We start from the raw sequence: 11,630 nt of genomic DNA, 5'->3' as shown, positions 1-11,630 counted from the left end.
CCATTTGGCTGCTAACCAAAAGGCTGGAGGTTCAAGTCCATCCGTAGGCACTTTAGAAAGAAAGGCCTGTTGATCTACTTCCGAGGGAAAAGTAGCCATTGAAAACCCTGTGGGGCCTAGTTCTACTCTGACACATATGGGGTTACCATGAGTCAGAAAAAGCTCGAGGGCAGCTGAACTGATACGCTGTAGGGTGAGCAGCTCTCCCGGTTTGCCTCAGGTTGAGGAAGTTCTTCTCAGTTTCAAAAACAGGACAGTTCTGGGCAAATAGGGACAAGTTGGTCACTCTACTATATTATCTACTTTCCATGAGCGAGGTTTTGAAATTCAATTTATACTAATTGCGCTAGCCGCATTGGGGAAAAGGGACTGGAATAGTATGAGTAACCAATTCTATGGAAATTCCATTTGTCTATTTTTTACTGGAGAAAAGAATGGCTTTCCAAGTGACCACAATTTTTTCTTGGAAAATACCTGGGTAACATTTTTGTTTTCACCAATTAATCAGAAAAATTGTGCAGCTAATAGATCTGTTATTGTCATGTGTCTCTCAGGTTTGCCACACTTGCCAACTTATTGGCGTTCTGCACAGTTGAAACACAGTCATAATGACACTTCTAAGATTGAGAATGAGACAGTGTAGCAGGCCCCCCAAAGGCTGCATAAAGAAAAAAATTAAGTTATCAAATTATCCTAGAGCATTTGTGATCACACATGTATATACACATATACTGTTGGGAGGGAACTGACACAATTTGGAATATCGGCATTTGCCGGTTTTTTTGAACATAAATGGTTGTATTCTGGCCAATAATATTTTACTAAGCAAATATCATTCGAAAGAGAAATAATCTGATGGCCCAATTTAAACGTGTGCACATGTGTATACTGCAAAAATACAATGTAAATGTGTGCAATCTTTTCTTAGTCTCCTGCCATATTAAAGCGGTTAGACTAGAAACAGAAAACCAGGGAGTTTCAAAAAGATGGATTACATTTTAAAATAGTCTTGAAAATATTTACAGACGTGTGATGGTTATAGTGCTCACAACTGAACTGCAATGCCACGGATTGCTTCTTAGAACTGGGTTCTCGGAGGCAATGACAGACAAGTCTTTTTTATGAAAAGTTTCTGTCTTTTCCTTATTTAAAATGTATGTGAACCGTCCAGCTTTGACAACAATCATAAATTATTTCCATGGCAACCCATGGATACAAACAAATAGATGCCATCTCAGCATACCAACCAAGAGGGCTACGGAGCAAGTCCTTTGTCAGTGTTTTGGTCAAGACATTACATTGTAAACATTTTAAAACTAAATTATCATCTGCGTGACTGGGGGTTATCAAGGTATTAGAAAATAAATTGTCAGAGGAGAAGTAAATTATCTTTTTGGTAAAATGAGAAATAGCAGTGTTGGGAAGGAAAATATCTCATATATCAGGTTTGCATATAAGCACTGGAAACTGATTTTTTGCTCTTAACAATAAATTAACAATAAAAACTAATATACCTCTTTGTCAAATGTCAAACCCCAGGGAGGAGCCTGTGCTGAAAGGTGTTACTAAACATGTAGAATCCATTTCCATTTAAAGCGCTCAGGAACAGCATTTATGTAAACGAATGTCCTGTCATTCTCCTTGGTAATTGTATTAACCTTGTTTTTCAGAATATTTCATTATTTGGTAGATTTGTTCCTGTTTGTTTTCTCTCTTTTAATTAACTATACCTAGAATTGACTGGAGTCCTTGAATGGCACAAACCGTTAAGGACTCAGCTACTAACCAAAAGGTTGGTGGTTCGAATCCATCCAGAGGCACCTTGGAAGATAGGCTCAGTTATCTATTTCTGAAAGATCACAACCACTGCAAAGCGTATGGAGCAGAGTCTTCCTCTGGCACACATGGGGCGGCCGTGAGTTGGAATTGACTCAAAGGTAACTGATTACTGGTTAGTATTGATTAGATTATAGCCAGATTATGGGTCTGAATTCCAGTTATTTAAGGGGTTTATTCTGAAAAGGAACTAAAGTTTCACGACATTTACAGTAGCTATTTAACCTCAGTGATGTCACTAGCATTATCATGGATAGTAACACACTATTTCTCTGGTGTAGACTAAATTATCTTTCAAGTTTAGTTAATTCTGTGTTTAAAAAATGTAAACCACACTAAATTGCACCAGAATCTATCTATTAGTAAGTCTGTGATCTAGCTACCAAAAAGGACAACATAGTTCAGTAAAGGAACTAGCTCGTGAATTTACTAACTTTTCCTATTGACTGATTCTCTAAGAGAATTGAACCCAAATCTTTGATAAACTGTGAATAGAAGTCAGTGAGAAAAAAAAAAAAAAAAGAGTTCCCAGATAACACAAAATCACAGTTAAGTGAATAATAACAGTAACAATCCTAGTAACATGACAGTACGGACAATCCACCGCTCATTCTCTGTGGGGCTTTGTATGGATCTGCTCAATTACTCTCCAGAAAAACCACTTGTGGAGAGCTACTAATATCCTCTCTATTTTTATAAGTAAGGAAACAGAATAACTTGACCAAGGTAACACAGTGATTCAAATGCAAACAACAAAATCAAATGATCTCTTCTTCTGGGTTAACTGGGTTCAAATTAATTGCTGTTGACGAGCAGCAGCATCTACAGCCTCCCACGTCGTGGAAGTTTAAGTACAGGAAGTTAAAAGTATACTTAGAGAGGGCTTTTACTCACCTGCTAAGAGCTTGGTGGACCGATGAGATAGAAAAGAACTTATGACTCGTTCATGTGTTCATTGAGCACATATAATGCTCAAAGCTCTTATAAACAGTGAGTTCAGAGCCACGCACCATGGTATCATCTATTAAAAAAAAAAAAAAGGAGACATGAAAATGTTTCCTGATGCTTACTTCTGGGTATCACACATAATGATATTTTTATATTCTTCCTGATTCTTTTCTGTATTTTCAAAGGTATGCAAAAGGAGAAACAGCTTATGTCATGTTCCAGAAACAATGACCCTGGTGCTTCACTTCGGTCCTGTGATGGGCAGTTCAGCCAAAAGAGGGCTGTCTTTAAAATCAATATGCACCAAATTTATTTCTTTTTTGGATATTAGATGCCAGATTTTTTATGTGCCTTTGGCAACTACCAACAGGATCAGTGCAGTCAAAATGGGTGCTCACTTGCCCGTGGCTCTCTCTAATCCATGGCATTTACACCCCACATCCACATAATTTAACTCCTTTAAATAAGCAACTTGTCAATGTGTCTCCTCTTCTTTACTTCTCCCTTGACGTACTCACTTGACAAAGACAATGAATGAGCTCTTGGTAAAACCAGCTGAAGCTCCTGCACACCAACCTCCCAGAAAGCAAGCATTAAGAGAAATTCCAAATATGTGGAAATTAATAAATATGCAGACACACTTCTTATTCACTAAATCTTTTTTTTTTTTTTTTGTATAATTAAAAGTGTGCACTGATTCAGGGGTCGTTGTTCGTTCATTGGTAGAATGCTCGCCTTCCATGCAGCAGACCCCGCTTTGATTCCTGGCCAGTGCTCCTCCTGCTCAGTCATTACCTGTCCGTCAGTGGAGGTTTGTATGTTGCCATGATGCTGAACAGCTTTCAGCAGAGCTTCCAGACTAAGAAGGACTAGAAAAAAAGCCTGACAATTTACTTCCGAAAACCAGCCAATGAAAATTCTAAGGATCACAGTGGTCTGATCTACAACCGGTCATGGGAATAGCACAGGATCAGGGAGTGTTTTGTTCTGCTGTGCAAGAGGTCACCATGAGTCAGGGGTCAACTCCATGGCGGCTAACAACAACGATTGATTTGTGTATTCCCTGTTCTCAACATGGCAACCAGAGTCATTCTTGTCCATCTTAGGTCAGCTTATTGACCCTTAAAATTTTGTATCATGGTTTCTAGTTTTTGTACCCCAAAAGTCAACCTTCTTGCAATGGTCTAAAGTACTCTGATATGTTCCCCTCTGTCACCCCAACCTCCTTCCTGACCTCATCTCCTTCCCCATGCTGCCCTTGCTCACTCCACTCCAGCCACAGGTCTCGTCATATTCCCAGAATATGCCAAACCCATTCCAGCATAAAATCTTCACCTGCTTGTGCCCTCTGTCTGCCGTGATTTTTCCCTAGCTTGGCAAACTTCCTTAAGTTTTCTAGGCTTCCCTGGGGCCTGTCCTAACTACTTTAATTAAAATTGCCACACACAACGTCACCCCACACTTCTGATCCCATTGTTTTTTTTGTTTGTTTTTTAATAAAGATAACTATAACCTTGTAACATGTTATGTATTTTACTCGTTTACTATTTTTCCTGTGTATGGTCTCTCTCCCATAATTCAAAGGTAAGCTCCTCGTGGGAAGGCTTTTCTTTTCTTTTAATCTCATCTGTCCACCACCATTGTTAACTGAGGTATACCCATTACCTAGAACCAGTAAAAAAAAAAAAAATAGCTGCCGTTAAGTCAATTCCAACTCATGGTGACCTCATGTGTGTCAAAATAGAACTGTGCTCCATAGGATTTTTCACAGCTGGTTTTTTAGAAATAGATCACCAGGCCTTCTGAGGTTCCTCTGGGTGAGCTCAAATCTCCAACATTTGGGTTAGCAGCCAAATGCTGAATTTATCACCTGCCGTGTAATCGGTGTTCAATACATATTCCACCACACATCTGTCAGTTTATCATACCATGGTGGCTTGTTTGTTGCTATAATACTGGAAGCAATGCCACTGGTATTCCAACAGGGACATCCATGATGGACAGGTTTTAGTGGAACTTCCAGAATAAGTCAGACTAGGAAGAAAGGATTGGTGATGGACTGTCCAAAATTAGCCAATGAAAACTATGAATAACTGAATATTGTCTGATATAGTGCTGAAAGTTGAGCCCCATAGATTGGAAAACACTCAAAATACACCATGGCCACAGCAATGGACTTGAGCATACTAACAATCATGAAGAGAGTTCAAGATTGGACAATGTTTAATTCTATTATACACTATACATGGGGTCACCATGAGTCAGAGTTGACTCAATGGCAACTAGCAAGAACAATATATATCGTTTGAATAATTGAATGTTACTGTTGGCCCATATATAAAAGTAATTGGGCTGCTTAGACCCGATGTTGTTGTTAGGTGCCTTCAACTCAGTTCGGACTCATAGAGACCCTGTGTACAACAGAACAAAACATTGCCCGTTCCTGTGCCATCCTCACAACTGTTGTTATCCTTGAGCCCATCGTTGCAGCCACTGTGTCATTCTATCTCATTGAAGGTCTTCCTCTTTTTCACTGACCCTCTACTTTACCAAGCATTATGTCCTTCATCTGATGGTGATACCATATTCAAGGTTTGATATCAGCTCTTGCTGTTCACTTCACAGATATAGTCCAATCAGGCCCCAGCTGGTTTTTCTTAGAAGAAAATAAACAAAGTCCATATCCCTAATCCTGGTCAGCCATCTCACAAATTATAACTGTGAAATATTCATGGCAGGTGATTTATGACACATCCCTTAAAATGCAAGTTTCCATAGTATTATTATCGTCTCACAAGACCAGAAATTCAAGGAAGTGATCTGCAGCATCAGTTTCTTACCTTAGAGTCAAGTTAAAGCATGGTCTTTGGCCCAGCACTAGCTCCACCCTTACTCACGGTTTTGTTTTTCTAAAGTCCTGGGCCACAGAATACTACTCATGGAAAAGGAACTTCCCCATCCACCTGCCCATTGTCAATTAATGATGCCTCATTAAACAAATCGCTTGGAATGCTGATGAGGTTTTCCTGAACACCAAAGGCCAACCTGATCAATTGAATTCCCACCTATGACTCTTCAGTGTCCGGCCAAAGGTTAGCCCAGTTCTTCGGGGCCTCCATAGTGTCAGCAAAAATTAGCAAGAAGGTAGCCAAGTTGTCAATAGAGCACAAAGACAATTAGTTAATGATTAGAGAGCCAGCAGTTGGGGAATTGATAATAAAATGAGCCATTGTGGGTACATTTGCAAGCATTTAGAAAATCTATAGCACAGTAAAAAGTACATTACTACAGAGAGGAAAATGATGTGACTTGAAACCAAATTATGCAAGAGAACTCAATGCTGGGCAGAAATTTGCCCAAATTGGTAGAAGGTCACAGTTATGTCAGAATAATGCAGTAGCATTGATTATATTGATTAATTATTAACCCCCAAGATGCTACTTGTTTTACCTTCATATAAGGCCTTGCCTCTGAATTTGGATTCATTTATCTGTTGATTCATGCATTCAAGCATATGTTTATTGAGCAGGTACTATGGACTGGGCACTGTTTTTTTTTCCTCACATGAGGAAAACAATGCAAAAAAGATAGGCTTGTTTTTGCACTAAAGAGCTGAAATTCTAGTAGACTCTAACCAGATTTAGACCAAAAAGAAAGTATCAAACATGCAAAATAATTCTGAATTTTTCTAAGAGTGTTGAAAATATCCTGAGTGTATGCTGGGGTAGTGGAGGAGCAGAGGTCCTTCAGGATATTTAGGCTTAATAACCCGAATTCAAAGCCTTTGCTGTAATATAAAGAGTTTTTCTCCAGAGAGCCAGATGGTTCTGGGGCGTCCCTCACTCCGCAGTCATGCGGTGTCCCTGACAGAACAAGGACTGGAGTCTGGCTGACTGGGCCCTAACTGTTGGAAGTGTCAGAAGTGGGGAAGTTCGTCAGCTTGGATTTATCCTGCTTTATTTAAAATTCTGCTGTGGGTTTAGCCTAAGGGTGTATCTACAGACTCTGAAAATGACGGGGGTGTCTGAGGTCATTTTTCTGACAGTTTGCAAATCACTTGAACCCGCTGTTATCATTTAAACGGCAGCAGTGGGAAATCGCGCAAGTTCGAAGTAACCATGCACACGTGACAGGCAAAGATTTTCAAACGTTTGAAGGATCGCACCAAGCCTAGATGCCACAGCAATTTGTGTCACCTTGGGCAAAATGACTGCTTCTATCCTACACCAAACACTGGGTAAACTGTCAGGAAATTCAAGTCAAAGAGTCACAGGGACAAAGAATCCTGGAGCTAGAAAGACTCCTTGTGACAGCCATCTTAAAATCATCTTGTCCCGCATCATTTAACAGCGAAGACTCCAAGGCCAAGCTCCTTGGGGGAAGATCCCAGACTAGAACCCTCCTCCTAACCCCAGGCCGAATCAGGCACAACCCAAGAAGTCAAAGGTTGTGTATTGTACTGGCACCCATTACCCACTGCTGTCAAGTCAATTGGCATTCATAGCGACCCTGTAGGACAGAGTAGTACTGCCCCATAGAGATTCCAAGGAGAGGCTGGTGGATTCCAACTGCCGACATTTTGGTTAGCAGCTGAGCTCTTAACCACTGAGCCATCAGGGCTCCATTGTACAGGTACAGAAGATAAAATTTTATAGTTTCCAACCAAATGTTTGATGTGTGGTGGGGGGAGTTATAAAAGAAATATTTTAATTTAAAATGTTGAAAAGCTGATATATCCATGTTGTTGTTTTTAGGTGCCATGAGTTGGCCCCCAGACTCATAAGGACCCCACACACAACAAAACAAACCTTCCAGGTCCAGATCATTGTGACTCCATAGGGTTTTCACTGGTTGGTTTTTAGAAGTAGATCACCAGACCTGTCTTCCGAGTCCGTGTTAGTCTGGAAGCTCCACTGAAACTTGCTCAGTATCATAGCAACACACAAACCTCCAGTGACAGATGAATGGTCGTTACATATGAGGCGCCTTAAGCAGGAATGACACCAGGGTCTCTGGCATGGAAGGTTGGAGAGAATTCCAACGACGAATCACCACTGCCCCCCATAGACTTAAGTACACATAAAAAATATACTTCCATTGAAACCAACATTATTTCTCTAGCTAACATAATCCAACCCCTGAATAAAATATATTTCTGCCAAATTTATTTTTCCTTCCCCATAGGCCAGTTTATGCCCAATTAAATTGACTATCCAGCCACTCCTCTTCCATATGAAAGCAGAACATTCTGATTTAGCTGGTGGTTTTCAGCTGTTAATTGGATTCTTAGTGCAAAGACATATCTTATTTTTTTCTCTTACTTTACTTTTTTAGAGCATTTTATTTTTCATTTGTAGAAAATATGTGAAAAGGTGATGTGACTTTTTTTCTTAAAAATCTCTCCACATTCTCCTAAAAATAAAGCCTTTTATTATTACTGCAAAGTTGATGTCTCTAGATATGAATTTATAATCATCTCTCCTCACGACTTTCTAAATTTCTCAGCTGGCGGGTCTAACGTAGACTCAAATAAAACTACTATTTGGATTATTAATAAAATATATAATTCAATTTGGGACTCATTCTAGACAATGGTAAATCATTTGGTCCATTCAATCTTTCACTCAAATTAGTCCATTGAATCAAAGAATAATTTGGTTTCATAGAGATACAGCTACACCTCTCTTTAAAATAACCATTTGTTATAATTCCATTGAAATGCCTGACACCATTCAGGTGGTTTGGGAGGGGGAAGGGGAGTGGTGTAGCAGAGGCTGAGAGTTTTCCATTTTATCTGTCCTCCCTTTTTCCTTAATAATTAAAAAAAAAAAAAAAAAAAGACTATGTAAAACAACAACAACAAAACTATTTCTAATCAGGCATTTGGTCCCTGGATAAAGACTACATTTACCAGCTATTTTTGCAGCCATGTTACTGAGCTCTGTCTGCTGGGATACAAGTGGAACCCCTGGGCCTGGATTCTGAAGAGTATCAGTGAAGTGAAGGCATTTGCAGTCTCTCCCTTTTCCCTGGAATGTGACTGTGATAGCTAGAGTTGAAGAGTTCTGTTGAGACCTGGTGGTGCAGCACATAAGAGCTTGGCTACTAACCAAAAAGCCAAGAGTTCGAATCTACCTGCCACTCCTTGGAAATTCTGTGGAGCAGTTCTACTCTGCACACATGGGGTTGCCATGAGTCAGAATCAACTCAGCAGCACCTAGCAACGGCAACTCTACTGCTTTAAATGGGTTGTTTAAATTAATAGCCACAGCAAATGATGTGATAGCTATGTGATCACCATGTTAGGAAGGAGGAGACTGACACTAGAAAGGATCTTTACTGAAATTGAATAACAAGGATGTGATCAAGCTTGGCTTTGACCAAGTTCACTGACCCCAAACAATGCTGTTACTGCTGTAGGGTAATGGACTAACTTCCAAAACTCTCTTAGAAGTTGGTTATGACCAATGTGAAGTGTGGAATCATTTCCCAGTACCCAGTATCCACAGAGTTTCATACCAGACTTTCGTGTCATCAAAACTCTGAACTGAAATGTGAAAACTCTTAATATAAAACATTTTCATCCCTTCAGGGATTTCTTGAGTCAGCCATTTTGCACTCCAGTCAAAATGTACAGAATGTGCTCATGGAATCCAGACTTTCTGGAGTCATGGATGTTGGATGAATGCCCGAAGCTATTGTCCTGAGAAAATTTTAAAATCTTGAGCTAAAAATATAACCTGAAGTCTTCTTAAAACTAAACAATATTTTAGCTTAACTAGTGAAGAATGTCTACCTTGATCCTTGTGCTCTTTCAAGATCTGTCTGTATGGGATCAAATTGACAACAGCAACTTGAAAGATTAGATAGGAAACTTAGGGGGCAGTGAGTTTATGTTAATGGGGGAGAAACAACTCAGAGAAGGAGGCTGAGAATGGTTGTACAACTTGAAGAATGTAATTAATATCACCGAATTGTACACGTGAAAATGTTGGACTGGTTTATGTTCTGCTGTGTATATCCTCAACAACAACAACAAAAACAATTTTTAAGCCTATAAGATATTGATTTTAAAATAGCCAAATCCTATATTAATAAATTAACCTGCCTCAGAAAAAAAAAATTTTTTTCTTATTTCAATATCTCTTAGCAATATTAAAATTTAGCATAGAGTAAAATTTAGCATTTTTTTCTTCTGTGAGAATTGCATGCACAAATTTGAGATCTAATTACCACATGAAAAGGCTGATTTGTTCTTGGCCAATCATTTCCTTCACCTCTTTATTGGCTTAGAAAAGTTTTTTTTTTGTATGCTCAGAGATTTGGTTTCGAAATATTTTCTTTTACAGTGTAGAGAAATGTCAAGGTTTATTTTAGGTTCTTACATTCCCTCAAACCTTTAAAGACAGCTCCTTTCCATTCTGGGGCTCTCAAGTTGAATTGTCCAGCACTATTAACACCCAATAATAAGAGGCATAGACTTCATTGGGTTGTAAGAGAACACCATGAATTCCAAAGCCAGCCTTCAGAAGATAGAGATATATAGGGACAAGGGATATACAGGTTATCTTCTGACCCACTTGCCTTCCTATTGATGTTCAGATACTTGGTTTTATGTGCCTCAGTGCTTTGACACACAAGCATCCAATTATTTTCAATTTAGATATAGTTGTCAGCACCTTTGCTTTTCAACCCTGAGCTTGGGTTCCTAAGTTTCAAAAGGAAAGAAATGTTGAAAAGAATAAGAAGAGGTTTGTAGATGTTTGACCCCTTTCCTTCTTTTTTTCCACAAATTATAGTAACTTAAATTCTGACCAGGAAGATAGATCTGACTAGAAAGAAAGACTGTCATAGAAAGATAGCAATAGTACTATAGATTCATTAAGAACGATCCGAGTAATGGTGTTATCCTAAATTTCTTCTTTTCTGATTTTCCTCACTGAACACCAAACTTTACCTCAGAAATGGATTTCTAATGCCTTTTTTCTCACTGTTGCCACTGTCTTCATTGAGAAATTTCAATAATAAACATATTTGACTTTGGTGATCAGCCAAGGTAGTTGGTGCTTAAATAGTTAATATTGGTTTGGCTTGACAAGACTAGTCAAGAATATCTGATCAGGCAACGTATGTTTATTGACTGGCTGAATGAGCTGATATGTTCATCCCTTTAAGAAACAGTGTGGGAAAGCCTTCCATTCTGGTTATCATACTTGAGCCTACTCAAGTAATAGTTCAGATTTGATCAAAACCGCTGTATTTTAATGGCCCAATTAGCAAAAATCATAACATTTTCATATAAGTAGCTTGAATATCATGGTGCTGCATCTTATGTGTCTTCCCCAAGGAGTACTGGAAAGTTCAAGTATGCTTAAGGGAGAGATTTAGTAGTAGTCCTCTAAAGAACTGTGTTACCGTCTCAAAAATTCTCTTTGATTTAGAACTGTCAGCTCAAGTGTGATTATAAATTATATAGTAAATCATGAAGGGGGAGGGGAATAAATATTATAACTGAAGGTTTCAAGACACTATCCAGACACTAAAAAGCTTTAAATCAGCTAGTCTTGCTTTCGTTCCATTCTCTACAGGTGTTGGCAAAATCATAGGGTTTGGGTGGAGTCTTTTTAAATATTCGATGGTAATATTTGTATGGCTGTGTAGGAAAAGTATCTTCTGTAGTTATATGATGTCTTATATCTGCTGTAGTTATATAAGCATTAATGTCTATAACCCATTCAACTAAAATATCATCTCAATTATAATGATTTCAAAGAAGTTAAGATTAGACAAATCATTTTTGCAAGCCATTGAAGGGTTGTTGTTGTTATTGTTAGGTGATGAGTTGG

The sequence above is a fragment of the Loxodonta africana genome, chromosome 13 (assembly GCF_030014295.1).
Source record: "Loxodonta africana isolate mLoxAfr1 chromosome 13, mLoxAfr1.hap2, whole genome shotgun sequence".
Classification (NCBI taxonomy): domain Eukaryota; kingdom Metazoa; phylum Chordata; class Mammalia; order Proboscidea; family Elephantidae; genus Loxodonta; species Loxodonta africana.
This window is presented reverse-complemented; position numbering follows the sequence as displayed.